Consider the following 19,480-nt stretch of genomic DNA (forward strand, 5'->3'; position numbering starts at 1 on the left):
CACAGGCGGGCAGGGCAACTACATCTCCATGACGGCATATTGGGTGAATTTAGTGGAGGCTGGGACAGAGTCAGAGCCTGGGACCGCTCACGTCCTACCCACCCCCAGAATTGCGGGCCACAGCTCGGTGGTGGTATGTTCGGCGGTGTATGCTTCCTCCACTAAAGCACCCTCCTCCTCCTCCTAAACCTCTGTCTCGCAATTTAGATGTGTCAGCAGCAGCAGGACGTCGCCAGCAGTCGGTGTCGCGCGGCGTGGCAGCACAGCGGTGGGCAAGCGTCAGCAGGCCGTGCTGAAACTACTCAGCTTAGGAGATAGGAGGCACACGGCCCACGAACTGCTGCAGGGTCTGACACAGCAGACCGACCGCTGGCTTGCGCCGCTGAGCCTCCAACCGGGCATGGTCGTGTGTGACAACGGCCGTAACCTGGTGGCGGCTCTGCAGCTCGGCAGCCTCACGCACGTGCCATGCCTGGCCCACGTCTTTAATTTGGTGGTTCAGCGCTTTCTGAAAAGCTACCCACGCTTGTCAGACCTGCTCGTAAAGGTGCGCCGGCTCTGCGCACATTTCCGCAAGTCCCACACGGACGCTGCCACCCTGCGCACCCTGCAGCATCTCTTTAATCTGCCAGTGCACCGACTGCTGTGCGACGTGCCCACACGGTGGAACTCTACGCTCCACATGTTGGCCAGGCTCTATGAGCAGCGTAGAGCTATCGTGGAATACCAACTCCAACATGGGCGGCGCAGTGGGAGTCAGCCTCCTCAATTCTTTTCAGAAGAGTGGGCATGGTTGGCAGACATCTGCCAGGTCCTTGGAAACTTTGAGCAGTCTACCCAGGTGGTGAGCGGCGATGCTGCAATCATTAGCGTCACCATTCCTCTGCTATGCATCTTGAGAAGTTCCCTGCAAACCATAAAGGCAGCCGCTTTGCGCTCGGAAACGGAGGCGGGGGAAGACAGTATGTCGCTGGATAGTCAGAGCACCCTCCTGTCTATTTCTCAGCGCATTCAGGAGGAGGAGGAGGAGGAGGAGGAGCATGAGGAGGATGAGGAGGAGGGGGAAGAGACAGCTTGGCCCACTGCTGACGGTGCCCCTGCTGCTTGCCTGTCATCCTTTCAGCGTGTATGGCCTGAGGAGGATGAGGAGGAGGAGGAGGAGGATCCTGAAAGTGATCTTCCTAGTGAAGACAGCCATGTGTTGCGTACGGGTACCCTGGCACACATGGCTGACTTCATGTTAGGATGCCTTTCTCGTGACCCTCGCGTTGCACGCATTCTGGCCACTACGGATTACTGGGTGTACACACTGCTCGACCCACGCTATAAGGAGAACCTTCCCAGTCTCATTCCCGAAGAGGAAAGGGGTTCGAGAGTGTTGCTATACCACAGGACCCTGGCGGACAAGCTGATGGTAAAATTCCCATCCGACAGCGCTAGTGGCAGAAGGCGCAGTTCCGAGGGCCAGGTAGCAGGGGAGGTGCGGAGATCGAGCAGCATGTACAGCCCAGGCAGTGCAACAGTCTTTAAGGGCCTGGACAGCTTTATGGCTCCCCACCAAGACTGTGTCACCGCTCCCCAGTCAAGGCTGAGTCGGCGGGAGCACTGTAAAAGGATGGTGAGGGAGTACGTAGCCGATCGCACGACCGTCCTCCGTGATGCCTCTGCCACCTACAACTACTGGGTGTCGAAGCTGGACACGTGGCCTGAACTAGCGCTGTATGCCCTGGAGGTGCTTGCTTGTCCTGCGGCTAGCGTCTTGTCGGAGAGGGTGTTTAGTGCGGCTGGGGGAATCATCACAGATAAGCGTACCCGCCTGTCAACCGACAGTGCCGACAGGCTAACACTCATCAAGATGAACAAAGCCTGGATTTCCCCAGACTTCTCTTCTCCACCAGCGGACAGCAGCGATACGTAAGCAATACGTAGGCTGCACCCGCGGATGGAAGCTACGTTCTCTCTCACCATCCAAAACGGGGACATTTCTGCTTCATCAATCTGTATCTAATATTCCTCCTCCTCCTCCTGCTCCTCCTCCTGAAACCTCACGTAATCACGCTGAACGGGCAATTTTTCTTAGGGCCACAAGGCTCACTCATCTAATTTTTCTAAACAATTTTTATATGTTTCAATGCTCTTAAAAGCGTTGAAACTTTAACTTGAACCAATTTTTCGTTAAACTGGGCTGCCTCCAGGCCTAGTTACCACTTATGCCACATTAACCAAAGCGATTAATGGGTTTCACCTGCCATCTTGGTTGGGCATGGCCAATTTTTACTGAGGTACATTAGTACTGTTGGTACACCAATTTTTTAGGGCCCTCACCTACAGTGTAATCATAGCAATTTGTATGTTCTTCGCCTGCACTCATGGTACAGAAGTGTGTGTGGTGTTGGCCTACACTTTAGCTACATAAATGTAACTTGGGCCTTGGCAATACTGCAGCTACTGAAATGGAACTAAGACTGCGCTCCCACTATACTGCTACTTCGGAATTGTTACTGGGGCCTGTCTTGAGTGCTACTATTGCTGACATGGAACGAACACTGCGCTCCCGCTATACTGCTGCTTCGGAATTGTTACTGGGGCCTGTCTTGAGTGCTACTATTGCTGACATGGAACGAAGACTGCGCTCCCGCTATACTGCTGCTTCGGAATTGTTACTGGGGCCTGTCTTGAGTGCTACTATTGCTGACATGGAACGAAGACTGCGCTCCCGCTATACTGCTGCTTCGGAATTGTTACTGGGGCCTGTCTTGAGTGCTACTATTGCTGACATGGAACGAAGACTGCGCTCCTCCTATAATCCTGCTAGTGATATGTTAGTGGGGCCTGGCCTAATGCTACGGCTGAAATGTTACGAATTCTGGGCTCTGCCTATACCGCTGCTAATGGTATGTCTCTGGGGTGTGGAAACAGAGGCTTCCTAAAGACATGATGGCGGCGAGGCCATTTCCCACCAACGCGGTTACTGTTAAGGTGCATATAACCACGGACACGTGGAGAGGACACGTAGTGCCTCAAAAACATCCCCCTCCTCCTCCAACAGGGAAAACATTCTTGGCAAATGCCTTTGCATTGGTTCGTCTGGTGGCAGTCCAAGAATTTCACCTTTACCGACACTACAAGAGAGCCCCCCCCACCATCCCCCCGCCACGGCCCACTTAATCCTGGCCACATTCCGAAAACCAACAAAATAAAACCGCGCTACTAGGTCCGCAGTCACCACCACATTACCACCAACGCGGTTACTGTTAAGGTACATATTACCAGTCTGACTGGGGCATGCAGACACCTTTACAGAATGAATAGTGTGTGGCACATAGGTTCCCCATTGCTATGCCCACGTGTGCAGCTCCTGATGGCGGTGGCACAGGATTCTATTTCTCATTGCTTCTGTACAGCATTGTGGACTATCGCCCCACCACTTTTAAAGAGGGTCGCTGCCTAGCCGTGCCAACCCCTCTGCAGTGTGTGCCTGCGGTTCCTCCTCATGGCAGACGCACTTATAAATAGACATGAGGGTGGTGTGGCATGAGGGCAGCTGAAGGCTGCGCAGGGACACTTTGTTGTGCGCTGTGGACACTGCGTCGTGCGGGGGGGGGGGGGGGGGGTTGGGCAGCATGTAACCCAGGGGAAGTGGCAGCGGAGTTTCATCCAGGCAGTGATTGTGCTTTGTTGTAGCTAGTATGGTGCTTAGCAAAGTAATGCCATGCTAATGAGGGCTTTTCAGAAGTAAAAGTTGTTGGGAGGGGGGGGGGCCCACTCTTGCCGGTATTGTGGCTTAATAGTGGGACCTGTGAACTTGAGATGCAGGCCAACACGTAACCCCTCGCCTGCCCTATCCGTTGCTGTGTCGTTCCCATCACTTTCTTGAATTGCCCAGATTTTCACACATGAAAACCTTAGCGAGCATCGGCGAAATACAAAAATGCTCGGGTCGCCCATTGACTTCAATGGGGTTCGTTATTCGAAACGAACCCTCGAGCATCGCGATAATTTCGTCCCGAATAACGAGCACCCGAGCATTTTGGTGCTCGCTCATCTCTAGTCAGAACACATGTTCATGGAAAAAATCTATGCCATAAGAGAAAACAGAATCTCCAATTTTGTGGAGACATGGGATCCCTGGATAAGATACTTTCATCCACACCAAACCACGCTAAACCTGAACTCATAGAGCCTAATAAACGGGAATCTAAAGTCTCTAGCTAACGTTCAATTACTCTAGCCTAGAAGTCTATAGAAACTGTTAAACATAGTTAAAAGCCTAAATATGCACGGAACAGAAATAAATGGAAATAAACTACTAATTGGTACCAGCAAGGAATGTCCCCTTCTCCACTTCCCCCTTTACCCCCCCCCCTCTCCCCTTCCTCTCCCACTTACCTAACCCCCCCCCCCCCCCCCCCCCCGTCCTCATGTTACTAGAAATTTAAGAAAGTTTTATTTCATAAGGAAGCTGGCAACTGCCTCATGCACAAAGATGTTTCAGGAAATGTATCGTTCTTCACTCCATCTAAACACTGTATGGACTGTTAAATACTGTATGCTCAAAATTGTTATGCCTTTTTCCTTTAATAAAAAACTATTGAATATTAAAAATAGTCCTAAATGCAATAGAAAAAAAATGCAGCAAAAATAATTTTGGTTACTGAAGAAAGAAAATAGGATAGTAAAACTACCACATTGGTAAAATTGCTAAAAAGTGTCTGGTCCTTTAAGATTAAACCCTCTAGTCCACACGGGATTAATATGTAACTTTTTGTTTAGAATCTGTTTGCTTATAATTAACTTTTCAGAAACTCTTCACATTTGTTCTTTCTGATTTATACTATTGCCTGAGTAAATGAAAGAACTTTCAAAGACATCTTAGTAATTTCACACGACTATTCTGAGGGAAACTTCTGTGCTCTGATATACTCATGCTCCCTAACAGCACTTTTACACGCCATGATTATAATAGATAATTATCATTCAAAATTTGTCTAAACGGCAGAAAATGAGCGATAATTGTTGCATGTAAATGCTCTGCACACAACTCGTAGAGGTCCTTTTACATTTAAATGAAGATGATAAAGTATTAATGGCCATTAAAGTCATGAACACTTTATGCAAATAGATCGCTAAATCTTTCAATCTTTTATTTGTTTGAAAGATTTTCTTTGCATGTAAAAGGGCTTTTAAGAAGCATAGGAACATCAAGCACATTGATTGCAGTACAATGTTAACTGCAGCATGACACCTGTGAATTATTGTTATCAAAGATTTCATTATTTACTATTTAAAGCATTGTTTTAAACAATACTATGCTGCCAACCTAGACAGATCATGCTATTGCTATAGGGCCCATGGGATAGAGGGGCCCCAGCCTCTGTCCCAAATGTTTCCTAATTACCTTCAATGTCTGGCCAGCAGTAGCAGATATCTCATATTCTAGAAGGTCAGGACATTTTTCTCAGTTAGTGTAGTGGCTGCCCCTCCTTCCTGCTCTTGGTGTAGTATTGCCAAGAGAGAGAGAGAAGGATGTAGCCTCTGCCCTGACTGAGAGAACTGTTCTAACCTGCTATAATGTAAATGAGGCAGACTTGTGCTGCTATTGGCAGGACTTCCAGGCAAAAGAAAAACACAGAGAGGGGGCTAAAAGCTTCAGGTGCCAAAGAGGAGACACTATTACTGTGTGGGACTATAGAAGGGACACCAGGGCTTTGTGGGACTACATCACAAAGGAGACGCTTACGTTTTTTGGGGCCATAAAGAGGATACCAGGATTTGAAGAGGCTGCAGAGGGGACTCCAGCAATTTGTGGGGATGCAGAAGAGACCCCTAGACTTTATGGGGCCACTGAGAGGGTACCAGGACTTTTCAAGACTACAGAGGGGACACCAGGACTATGTGGGCCATAGATAGGCCACCAGGGCTTTGTGAGGATATAGAGGGGTATACATGGACTTTTGGTGGCGAGTGAAAACTTTATTGGGGTAGTGTTGTGTTTGTGTGGGTAAGTAAGCACTGGGTCCCCACAAACGTTACTATGGTTATGGAACACCAGGTGAAGCAACCACCAATTAACACCTCTCTCTATCTTCTACATCAACCCAATAAAGGGCAGCCCAGTGTTCTTCAGATCTGGGTCTTTGGTGCCCCTTGGAACTATGCACCCAGGCTAGGGTGCATACTGATGCCAGCACCAACAGGGATGACTTTACAGGAAAAGGAGACACACAGAGCCAAAATCACACCACGCTGCGGCCAATACACAAACACTAGTAGCAGATGTTAATGCTATAAATTCCAGGTATTTGTTGACATTTTGGCCAAAATATGGAAGCTAGTGGGCCGTGTCATGACTCCCAGCAATACTGCTAGTTCCTATATAACCAAACAAAATACAAAACAGCCACCACCATAGACTCTGCTCACACCACACACAGAGAAAGCTGACCACACCCACACCTGGGAAGACACCTGATTGGCTGACTGGAAACACACACAGGCCCAGCCAGCACAATGCCACACTTGAGTCTGTAGAACCACAGATCTCAGGAGAAAAATGTGACAGGTAGTAGTAGGATAGAGAGAGTGTGAATAGATGAATTGTGGCTGGAGGATGTCTTCATGGTCATCTGGGTCCAGATAAAAAATAAAAATGAAAACAGATGGGGGAGTGTGTGTCCTAGCTTGTGAAAAGTGAGGACGTGTTCTTTACAGTTCCTCAGGCAGCCCTTCTAAAACTGCAGAAAAAGCATAGTAATTTGGCTCTTATTGACACAGGAGTTCATCTCTTAGCTGACAGCTAGCATTAATGGCTCCTGAAAAAGAACTGAAGTACCTCCATGCTCCGTAACAGGAGAGGGGATATTGCGGACTGGTGCAGCTTCCTCATCTCCAATCTACAGTGCCGGACCGAACGCCCAAGACCACGGCCACAAGAGAGCTCAGCTGCACCTCTCCTTACCACCCAGGATGGTATGGAACAGCGGAGGGCACCCCATCTATACCTAGACACTGCTGACCACGGGCCACAGTAAGTCCATGATCCATGCGCCCCCAAGACCACGACAACAAGAGAGCCTAGCTGCACCTCTCCTCACCACCTGGAACAGCACAGGACAGCAGAGGGCTCTCCATCTCTACCTGGATGCTGCCGAATGTGGGCCGCGATAAGTTCATGATCTGCGGAGACTCATTCCACATAGCACTGCATCTGAAGGTACAGAAAGACACTTACCCAGCAGTTGGGGACCCCTGTGTCCTGTCTGGCATTCCCTGCTCACAGGCATAACATTCCTGCATGAGGCTGCACAGTACAGAGTACATAGCCCCCAGACACCATAGTGGCATCCATCTTCCTCTGTGGGGGCACCATTTTAGGTTTGGAAGAGAGAGGAATACAGCACCTTCCTCCCTTAATACATTTAGAGAGGAATTAATGGAGGGGATGAAGAGGATAGAACACAGGAAGCAGTGGAGGGAAGTGATTGTTGTAAAACGTGTCATTGAACTTGGGATACAGAGAGAGATTGCCTGGCTAAACTGCTTCACCCTATTAAAAAGCTTAGTCATCAAGGAGAAAGAGAACAAACTTTGTGTGGGGACCTCCCTTGGGTTCCCTGAACCCCCCACCCTGAACACTGCACAGGAGATATACACAGAGACACTACAACAAGGCTCAGGAATTTGGAGTGCAGATTCTGTGTGTCTCAAGTTCAGCCTAAATTGCCATACTCATACCAAACAAATACAAGAGTGTTCAAGCAGAAGCACAACCAGTGCTAGCATCCTATCCTTTCTATACCGAAAACCCTTACAATCCTATTCCTTAAAAGGACACTGCAAGAAAATAATTATGCTAACAATTGTGTAGACACCATTGAGACCTCAGCAAATTATAATACACAGACCAAACCCAAGATGGTTAAAACTAACAGACCCTCAAAACAGTTTAAACCCTCAAAAAATGCCTTCCTACCATCTTGATCACAGCAGCAAAACTTTTTACCCCACTTTTTTGTAAGGGAAAAAGACGCCTTCAATGTCACACTGGAGGGATAAAGTATCAGAAATATATAGATTTGAGGAACTTGCCACGTGGGAATCTGGCTCAAGAATAGCTTTTCTTGAGCTTTGATCACCATGGATAGCATATTTAAAGGAACAGACAGTGTAAACTAGCCAACTATTTTTTACCATAGTGATGCTTTAAACCTACCCAATAATAAAAATTTCACCTTAATGACCCTCCTATTGACCAGGTTCTACCTTTCAATGTTCCAATTCTATTCAAGCTCATTCTTTCTGCTAGAATGTTTGTTTCAATGTCGCATTGCTACTTAGCAATCTCTCCATCTGAGAATTATGGACCAGAGTATTCACAATATGGTGGTACGCACTTCGGATGAGTAGCTGCTGTCCCATCACAGTTAATTAATGTGAAGGAGTAATTACCCCACTATCACTTAAATACCTTTACCTAACTATTTACTGACTACCTACAAACTATTGCGGGTCTAAGTTCTCAAAGTTCAGTTTTAAGGGCAATAGTCATTAAGAAACCCGAGAGGATGTCAATCAGAATGACACACGTAATTTTTGCAGGGTGCTTGGCCCAGCGTTCTGCTGTAGTCATTATTGTTTTTTAAAACTTGCTTTGTAATTATGTACTTGCTCGCTGCTCCCTTCTCTCATTGTGGGTTGGGGCAACTATTTGAATTGTTTCTGGCACGTGGGTGCTGGGATCCTGGGGCCCAATTAGCTAGGTCGTTATCGACGTAGGATTTAACTTAACGTGTTGTATGTCTCATTCGACACTTAAAAGGGTTGTCCCGCGCCGAAACTGTTTTTTTTTTTTTTTCAACCCCCCCCCCCCCCCATTCGGCGCGAGACAACCCTGATGCAGGGGTTAAAAAAGAACACCGGACAGCGCTTACCTTAATCCCTGCGCTCCGGTGACTTCTTACTTACCCGGTGAAGATGGCCGCCGGGATCTTCTACCTCCGTGGACCGCAGCTCTTCTGTGCGGTCCATTGCCGATTCCAGCCTCCTGATTGGCTGGAATCGGCACGTGACGGGGCGGAGCTACACGGAGCTACACCGAGCCCCATTGAGAAGAGAAGAAGACCCGGACTGCGCAAGCGCGGCTAATTTGGCCATTAGACGGCGAAAATTAGTCGGCTCCATGGGAACGAGGACGCTAGCAACGGAGCAGGTAAGTGAAAAACTTCTTATAACTTCTGTATGGCTCATAATTAATGCACAATGTACATTACAAAGTGCATTAACCCTTTCCAATCCACTGTCTGACGTCTGAAGACATTATGATTTAGGGCTGTACAGCTCCAATGTTGGAAGACGTCTGTCAGGGGTTCTCTTACTGTATATTACCAGCCTCTCTGCTATCGGAGCCTATCCAATGTGTCCCCTCATGCAGTACTGGCTTTAGCGAACATATAGCCCCATTGTATAATGGCAGAAAAAGAGTAAGCCCCCAAGGAAAACCAGGATACAAATTGGATTGGAAAGGGTTAATATGGCCATACAGAAGTGTATAGACCCACTTGCTGCCACGGGACAACCCCTTTAACATCACCAATTATTGCTTTACGATAGATTATACGCCTGTTTCGGACTTCTTGGATCACAGTTACCACTTGCCAATAAGGTTTTTATAGAAAGTCTCTATCCTTGTTGGTACTGCTCATTTCCTGAACTGATATCCTCTGCCTTCCTACTGTACTGAATTCTTGATCACCTTAGCTTGCTAGTTCAGTTTACCCATAACAATGCCGACTTGTAATGTATATAATCACTATATAGAGCTGTTATCTGACTATATTGCCTGCTTTAGGGCTAATGCCCACGGCCGTATTTCCACCGTGTGAAACGCGGCAGAAATCTGCAGTGTTACACCGCAGATATTAGGTACTATTGAACCTAATAGCTGAATGTTCACGCTATGGAATATGTGCTGCCGGCTTCCATTGTAGTCAATGGAAGCCAGCTGTCACTCTATACTTCCGCTGTAGCACAGCTGAAGTATAGCGTGAATATGCGCCCTGCTCACCACCGGCCACATTATATGACACTGCCGGCGCGTCATGCGCTGTACTGCGCTTGTGCGCCATGCGGGACTCGCACAGTGGATCCGGGAGGTAAGTATGAGGTCTTTGAGTGGGCGCCGTGACGGACTCTGCTGCGGTATTCCGCTTGCGGAGCCCACCACGGCCATGGGCACGGGCCCTTATTTAGGTATATGCTAGAGCTCAGCTGCTGTCTCTAAGCCCACCACAATATAAATATGCTATCTCTAAAATAATTGTATTTCTTGTTTTGGTGAGGAGCAATTCTGAGTGTTGTTATGCTGCCCCATTAGTTGTATGTATGACCCTGGTTTTATATTACCATTGAATCTATAATAAATTGCACAGTATCCAATTTCTGTTTGCATATATTCAGATCTCTTGAAATGTGTGTCACAGACAATGCTATGGGCAGAAATAAGAAGCATCTTGTTAATTTTTTTTTCAATGCACGGCAAGTTAAATGACTGCTTAGTATTGTATTATTCATTATTTTTTTATTGTGTATTTATCCCATAGGCTTCATGTTTAATTAGGCAGACATAGCATATTTGATTGGTGCTCCCATTAAGAAAGAGGACCAATGCTCTAAAAGATGTTTGCTTATAGATAATAGGCATTCTATGTATGTTTCCTCTTATCTTGCTCTTTCATACAGCTATGAACTGTGCATCCATTTATGAAAATGTAAATTATTTCTAAATACGAAATACAGAACTACAAGGAAAACTCATACACGCCTGTGACTAAAAAGAACTTTAATTCTTCTTAATTATCATATTCCTTTTATGAGAATGACTCAGAGTCAAGAACATTAAGTATTCCATTGGTCATTAAAAGCACCATGTGTCATACAGTTCAGCAAATCCTCTTTACGAAAACCCTGAGCAACTGGAAAGCATAGCTGCAAATATGGAATTATGTTAACTTTATGATGTTGAGAAAAATAGTATTGTACCATGATAGCTAGAAAAGCCTTTGTAAGTCTTTGAATTAAGAATAGAAAAGCATTATGAAAGTAATACCTTTATTGGCTCACCATAAAAAAAAAATTATATATGCAAGCTTTCAAGGCTGCGTGAGGCCTCTTTGTCAGGTTGTGGCCAGTTTATATCTGAGGAAACACTGTATTTGGCAGATTATAAAACAAATTTGACTATAAGACACACTAAAGTTTAAACAATAGAAAATAAGATAAAACATATTACATACTTATGAAAAGTAGCCTGGTGGTCGAAAGAAGCAGAGGGTTTAGTTTTAAGTGGATATGGATAGCCACAGTGGCCCCAATAGTAATCATGTCTCCTAATAGTGGCCCTATAGTAATGATGTTCCTTCTCAGTGCCCTTAGTAGTAATAGTGACCCTCAAAGTAGTACTAGTGGCCCCAGTAGTAATAACGGCATCCAGTGGACCAAGTAGTAATAGTGGCTCCCAGTAGTAATAACGGCATCCAGTGGTCCAAGTAATAATAGTGGCTCCCAGTGGTAATAGTGCACCTGGTAATTGTGCTCCTAGTGCCTCCAGTGGGGCAGTTCTGGTCCCGGTGCCACTTAGTATCACAGGCTCTGATAATTCCTCCCAGCATCTGCAATACTGCACTTCCTGTATATTCAGCGTAGACACAAGGTGGAAGTGTTAAAAGTCATAGCTGGTGATACTCAGCGATGCCCGGATTGGAGCTTTGCAGGAAGGGTAACTTTATGCCTGGTGGAGTTGCTGATCATTAGAGACACAGTCAAACCAAAAGACGCACACACTGACTGTAACCTGATGAAAGGCCTTAGAGGGGTTGTCCGAGCTGTTTTTTTTTTTTAAAGATGTCATGGGGTAGATCTGGAGGGGCAGTGCGGGATACAGCTGGGAGCTAGGGGAAGTGAGTATATGCCTGTTTGTTATCTTACTACATGAAGCATATTTTTACACACACAAAAAAACTTAGGCTACCCTTTCAAGTAGCCTCCAAAACTTGTATATACATTATGTCTGGTTAGCTAATAAAGGTGTCATCTCTAAAATACTTTTGTCTTTTTATACTACAGTATTTAATATTGTAAGCTTTCGGATATTTCACAACAGGATTGTGGAAAATGCCCTCCTGCAGAATATTCAGCTCCAAAATCTGCACTACCAACGAACAGAGCTCGATGCAGATTTGAAAATATCAGAGTCCTGTCGGCAACTCTCCTTCAAGATCCGCAGTTAGCCATGAAGCATTTTCTGCGGAATTCATGGATAGCATTTTTGCAATGCTGTTGTAGAATATTCTGCCCTGTGTGAAAGAACCCTAAATATTGTAAAAAATAGTCCTGTAATTTAGTTAAAGACTAGACAATCTATAAAAGATGCAAATCTTATACAGAAAAATAAACACTGGCAACCAGCAGACAACCAACTGTTCCTGTGGTTTATAGGACACCCCATTAACATACTACACTAGCTTATATACCATATATACTCGAGTATAAGCCTAGTTTTTCAGCACTTTTTTTTGTGCTGAAAAAGCCCCCCTCAGCTTATACTCGAGTCAGGGCAGGGTTAAAAAAAAACCTCCATACTCACCTCACAGCTGGCATTTGTGTCCCCGGCAGTGGTGCGGCAAGCTGCTTGAATTCCTGTGTTCCCGGCAGCGATGTGGCAAGCTGCTCGAAATCTCCCTACTGTCATCCCCCACCGTCCTCTCTGCTCGACTCTGTCTTCCCCCGCCGTCAACACTGTGATTGGATCGAGCTCCAGCCAATCACAGCCAGCGCTCGATCATTCACAGCCAATCGCAAGCTGCTTTAGAATTTTCCCCCGCTGTCAGCACTGTGTAAGTAAACGCTGTGATTGGATAGAGTGCCAGCTGTGATTGGCTGGCGCTCAATCCAATTACAGTACTTAATTACACAGCACTGTCAGAAATGACAGAGCCGAGCAGAGAGGACGGCGGGGATGACAGCGGGGAGAATTCACGCAGGTTGCTGCACAGACACAGACGCTGGCTGGGAGGTGAGTATTGCGTTTCTTTTTGTTTTTTTTAACCCAGTATATACTCAAGTATAGCTAGGCTTGCACTCGAGTCAATAAGTTTTCCCATTTTTTTGTGGTAAAACTTATTGACTCGGCTTATACTCGGGTCGGCTAATACTCGAGTATATACGGTATTTACAGTGGTTTTATGAGTTTTTCTTGTTTGCTTTTTTAAACTTGGTAAAGTAAAGAGAAAACAGTAATAATTTCTTAGGATGCCTTCACACATTGACTAAATGTTGCAGAAATTCTGCAGAATTAGGGCACGGTCAGACAAGCGGGGTGTTACACAGTGCTACAGCAGCGTGTAAACCACGCTTCTAAAGCAACCCATAGGTTGTTATGAAAGCGCTCACACAGACCCTTTTTAGAAGTGCAAAAAAAGAACGGACAGTTGAGTGCCGACTTGCCTGCCAGCTCTGTGGTGCGCACTGTCCAGGGTGCTTACCATAGGATCCTATGGGAGCCGTGGAAGCAGGCTGCCTGCACCGCGGACATGTGACCAGACTGCTCCACATACCTAGAGACAGCCGCACCCGTGATCTTTTCCTGCATGTCAGGAGCATGGTTTACACATTGCTTAGCAGCTCATCTGACCAATCCCTTAACAGTATAAGCCATGTGGACAAGATTTCAGAAATCTCGCCACATGTTCTTTGGCAGATTTCCAACTTGATTTTGTCTTGAAATTTTAAATAAAAAGTAAAATTAAAATCTCGTCCAATTGAAACAGGAAATTTCCGCACAGTATTAGCAGTATGCCTATTTCTGCTGCAGATTCTGACTGTGGATTTCAACCCTTAATATAAAAGGTTAAAGCCAGTACAAATCCACAACAAAATCCACACCATTTAGTTGAAGATTTTGGCACTGTGGATTTGCTGCATATTTGCAGTGGGTTTTCTGCTTAGAGAACTTCTAAGCATTAATGTGATGTATAAAGGCACCCTTAGGACTCAGTCAGACAAGCATTGTTTGTGGGTGTGCAAAAAGAGCACTTCTAAACGAACCAATGGGTTCCTATAGAAGAGCTTACATGAGAGAATGTAGTAGTGCAAAACAGAGCGCACCTAACGAAGATAGAACATTGCCTATCTTTGGTGTGCTGCCCAGGAGTTTCTATTGACTCCTATGGGAGCAGGAGTTTATGCATACTTCTGCGCTCAGAATAGTTTTCCTGCAGCTTACAGCAGGACATTAAAAAGGTACTGGCCAGAAGCACATTTTAAATCTCCCGCTGAAAACTCCCGTTAGTCCCTGCAGGGATGAGGGGACTCCCTGAGGATTCCCTTAATCCCTGCAGGGACTAGCAGGAATTTTCAATGGGACAGTGTGCCTCTGGGCAGCACCTTTTAAATGCCCTGCTGTAAGTTGCAGGGTATTCTTCCTGCCCTTTCTCCCCAAGAAATTTTCCTATAGTGTGGAGAGAAAGGTGGGCAGGGTTACAGGGCTTTCCCTGAAAAATGTGGGAGGAGGGGGTAGGGCTAGAGGGATCCACCCCATAGCCCTGCCCATCTGGCCCCGCTCCCTCTATGTTTTTTTCTATGGGGAATCTCTGAGAATACCTATAGCCCCATCCACTCTCTCTGTGCTATGGGGATATCCCTCGGGGGTCACAATAGCAGGGAGTGAGAGAACAGGACTATACATAGCAGGGAGAAAGAGTGGAGCAATGGGTGATTAACTCATAGCCCTGCTCTGTCTCTTTCTGCAATAGGGAAATCTCACAGCCCTGCGGGGCTTCTTCCCTCTCTTCTCCTTGAGCAGCTGTGCTTCTCCAAGCACAGCTGCTCCAGTGAATGGTCAAATTTCCTGCGCATAAAGCAGGGGTCTTCTGTGCACGAAAAAAATTGCCCGGTCATGTGATTTCGGCAGATGCAAGCTGTGCTTTTTTTGGTGCACAAAAAACACCCATATGACCGAGGCCTTAGGATGGTTTCACACGGGCAAGAAAATTGAGCAATTTTTGCCTAATGCGATAGTCTGTAAAAAACAGATTAGGAAACCAATAATTTACAATGGTTTCCTTCCCATCTGCAATGTTTTCACTGATGCGATGTTAAGAGAACAAAAAATCTTTCAGCAATGTGTGATTATTTTATTTCCCATATTTCTCTATGGAGGCTTCTTTTTATCGCAATGCAACAAACACACGTTGCAATGCAATTTTAACATTAGAAAGTCCCACTGACTTTCATGTAAAAAAAAAACCATGCAATTTTGTTGCGTGATTTTAAAGCGGGCGGCAGCGATGCGTTGTGAGATTATTCTCAAAAAAAGTAGCGCCGACACTCAAAAATTGCAGGAACGAGATGCGATTTTGCAGCAATTTTCTCACGGCAAAATTGTGATTGCCCTGTGAAACTAACGTTAGGCTGCCTTCACCACAATACAAGTAAATGACATATAACAAATCTCCTTCACACAATGAGAATTTTTTATGCTGCAGAAAAGCATGACATTTGCAAAATGCAATAATTTTATAATCGACTGCATGTCTACTTATGTTGTGGAAACTGCATGTGTATGCTGAGAATTTTTTCCATAGAGATCAATGGGCAACATAAAATAGACACTAAAATCTGCAGAGTTTTGTTGCATGCAAAACAATTTGGACCAGCTGTATCCTTCTGTGCTTTTTCTGTGCATCAGGGTCCACAATACACTAAGCAATTCCATAAAAATATAACACATCTGGAATTAGGCTGTTTATTATATAGCCATTTAAATCGGGTCATATTTGTCTGCCACGCGCAAATGAAGATGAATGGCTTGCATGTGCAAAAAGTACAATGGGTCGGGATGGGTATCATTTTAAGGATGGCACCTAGGAGGTGAATGAGAAGACTTATAAGGCCATTCATGCTCCTCTGAGAAAATGTATGCAAATAAGGAAGATGGAGCAATACCTCTGCAGTGCCACCTATTGGATGGCAGCATTCTTGCAAATCAATGTCAGACCTTTTATAGCCAGAAAACAATACACATACAGCTGTTTTGGGGGTTTTGTTCTCATCAGTTTGCAGTAAGTTTCTGACTAGTAAGAGGCCTATGATGTAGGTCTGGAAAAGTATCATTTCTCTTGAAGGCGAGCACCTAAAAGGTGTGTGAGGAGGCACCTAGGAGGTGAGTCAGAAGACTTATGAGTGAGCTGTGAATGCGCAGCGAACTTACAGGGTTATAGTCTGTTCAGAAGGAATCGTAAAAAACAGAAAGGGGAAGGGTTTGTCTTTATGCAAAGTCCTGTTTAAAGCCCACAATACGGGAAGATATATAGGAGAGAGATAAACATTTGGAGTCGCTATGGGTGTAAATACATAGAAGGAAAAACAACAATACAATCCTCATAGGGGTTTTCTATAGACCACCAAATATAACAAAAGCTACTGAAAATCTATTTTTGAAACAAATTGATGAAGCAGCAAATTACAATGAGGTAATTATTATGAAGGGCCTTTAACTATCTCATAAAGATAACAACTTTCTGTCAATTACTAAAGATAATCACCTAACCCAATTTGTACAGAACCCAACTAGAGGGACAGCCTTTTGTACTTATTATTAATAGTGATGAGCGAGCATACAGGGCAATTACTCGATCGAGCATTGCCCTCAGCGAGTACCTGCCCGCTCGGGAGCAAAGATTCGGCTGCCAGCGGCGGGCAGGTAGTTGGGGGGGAGAGCGGGGAGGAACGGAGGGGAGATATCTCTCTCCCTCTCTCCCCCCGCTCCCCCCTGCTGACTGCCGCAACTCACCGCTCACCCGCGCCGGCAGCCGAACCTTTGCTCCCGAGCGGGGAGATACTCGCTAAGGACAGTGCTCGATCGAGCAATTGTCCTTAGCGAGTATGCTCGCTCATCTCTAATTATTAACCAATAGACCTGACAAAATAACAGGGGTGTAAATTGGGGGGCACCTGGGAAATAGTGATCATAACATGATACATTTCAACTTGTCCTTCAAGAAAGACTTTTATAGGGGAGCTACGAAAATTCTAAAGTTTAGGAAGGCTATAGTCGATCAGCTTAGTGATGCCTTTGACCTTATTGACTGGAATAATGTCCTCAAAAATAGTACAAACAATAAATGGGAAACATTTAAAAACATTCTAATTACTTTTTGTGATGGGATCATACCTTACAGGAATAAAAGGGCTAGTAATAGGAGAAAATCAATAAGGATTAATAGAGATGTACAGAGGGCAATAAACAGTAATAAGAAAGTGATTACACTAGTAAAACAAGAAGGCAGCGAAGAAGCACTAAAAACATATAAGGGAAAAAATAAATTATGTAAAAATCAGATAAAAGCAGCAAAGGTGGAGACAGAGAGACTTATTGCTAAAGAGAGTAAAACTAAAGGCCCACATACATGCAACTGTTATCGCCCAAAATTCGGTTAGATGACTGCAAATGAGAGATCATTGCTGCGTGTAAATGCTGCAATTGTTTATTTTTCAGCTGAACGACGATTTTACGGAGTGCTTAAAATCGATCGTTCAACCAGAGAGAAGATAACGGACCGCACGCTGTGTTCTGCGCGGGAGTCAGGGATTACATTGTAATCTGCTGACAGCCCGTGCAAGAACAAAGGAGCTGTGTGCAGAGCTCAGACCACATGCTGTGGTTTGCAAACAGGTCCCGGAGGCCCTTTTACAGGCAAATGAAGCTAATAAAGTGTTAGTCGACATTAGTGTCCATTAACACTTTATGCAAAACAATCGTTAAAATTGTCAATCTTTCGATTGCTTGAAAGATTGTCTTTGTGTGGAAATGGGCCTTAAACCTAAACTTTTCTTCAACTATATAAACAGTTAAAAGATTAATACTGAACGTGTTGGCCCTTTAATAAGTAATGAAGAAGAAATTGTAGAGGGTGATGAGGAGAATGCAAATCTATTAAATAACTTTCACTCCAGTGTATTCACAAAGGAAAAAGAAATGCCAGATGAGATGCAGAGTCATAATTTAAACTCTCCACTAATTATCACCAGGCTAACACAGGAAGAAGTGCAGAGCCGTCTTAGGGCTCAGTCACACGGGCGCATCGGCGCCTGTGTAACTGCACCTAGTAGACGGCCGTACCTGAAGACGGCCATCTCTCTGCAGCGCCGGCGGAAAGAACATGTGACTGGCTCCATTGCCGGTCATGTGTTCTATCAACAGCGTGGAGAGAGGCGTCCGTCTGCAGGTACGGCCGTCTTCTAACTGTCAGTCACACGAGCGCATCGTGAATAAAATAGACAAATCGCCGGGTCCAAATTGCATACACCCCTGGGTTTTAAAGAAATTAAGTAATGTGATAAACAGACCCCTGTTTCTTATATTTAAGGACGCTATCGTGACAGGGTATTTTCCACTGGATTGGCGCGTAGTCAATGTGTCGATATTCAAAAAGAAGTCAAAAAGCAAACCTAGAAACTACAGGCTGCTAAGTCTTACTTCTATTGTGGGTTAAATGTTTAAAGGGTTTCTAAGAGATGCTATCCTGAAGTACCACAAGGAAAATAGGAACCAATCAGGGGCAGCTCTCAGCTGTCATTCAATAGCTGAGAGCTGCCCCTGATTGGTGAGGGCTGTGACCAATCAGAGGCAGCCCATTCAGCAGGCGTGGATTTTAATCCCCAGCTGCTGAATACTACACAGAGCAGTTTAGGAGAACTGCCGGCTGGCCGCGGCTGTACTCCGGCTGCAGGGACAAGGTGAGTATATATTTTTTTTTATTTTTACACATTTTAGGATGATTTTCAGGGAAGGGCTTATATTTTTAAGCCCTTCCCGAAAATTCATCCCACGCTCGCCGGCAGCCCATTGCTTTCAATGGAGCCGGCTGTATTGCCGGCTCCATTGAATTCAAAGGGCGTACATCATTCTTCTCTGCCACAGCTGTTACAGCTGTGGCAGAGGAGAATGATCTTTGTAGTATATGTTTTCAATGGGGTCGGCGCTGCTGCCGCCGGCCCCATTGAGCGCATATATAGAACACAAGGAATCGCAGATCGCAGATAGGCACGATCTGCGATTCCTCGTGTCCTATAATTTATCGGACATCCGCATAAAAAGCGGCCATGTGACTGATCCCATTGCGAAGCAATGGTTCTAAATATGCACAGATCGCATGCACAAATCGCGCGAAAAAACGCCGTCTGACCACGGCCTCAGGATTCATTCACACGAGCCTGTGCATATGCGTACATAGGTGCGAACAAAACCGCGCACCCACGTACGTGCACAAAACGAGCATGAATGCAGGTCTGTGCGCATTACCTTCAATGGGGCTGCCGACTGTGGCAGAGGATCGCACTGTTTTGCCATTGCTTTCAATGGGACCGGTGCTTCTGCAGTCCCATTGAAACCAATGGGCTGCCGGCAACACCTGCAGTGATTTTT

This window comes from Eleutherodactylus coqui, chromosome 10 (assembly GCF_035609145.1).
Source record: "Eleutherodactylus coqui strain aEleCoq1 chromosome 10, aEleCoq1.hap1, whole genome shotgun sequence".
Lineage (NCBI taxonomy): Eukaryota > Metazoa > Chordata > Amphibia > Anura > Eleutherodactylidae > Eleutherodactylus > Eleutherodactylus coqui.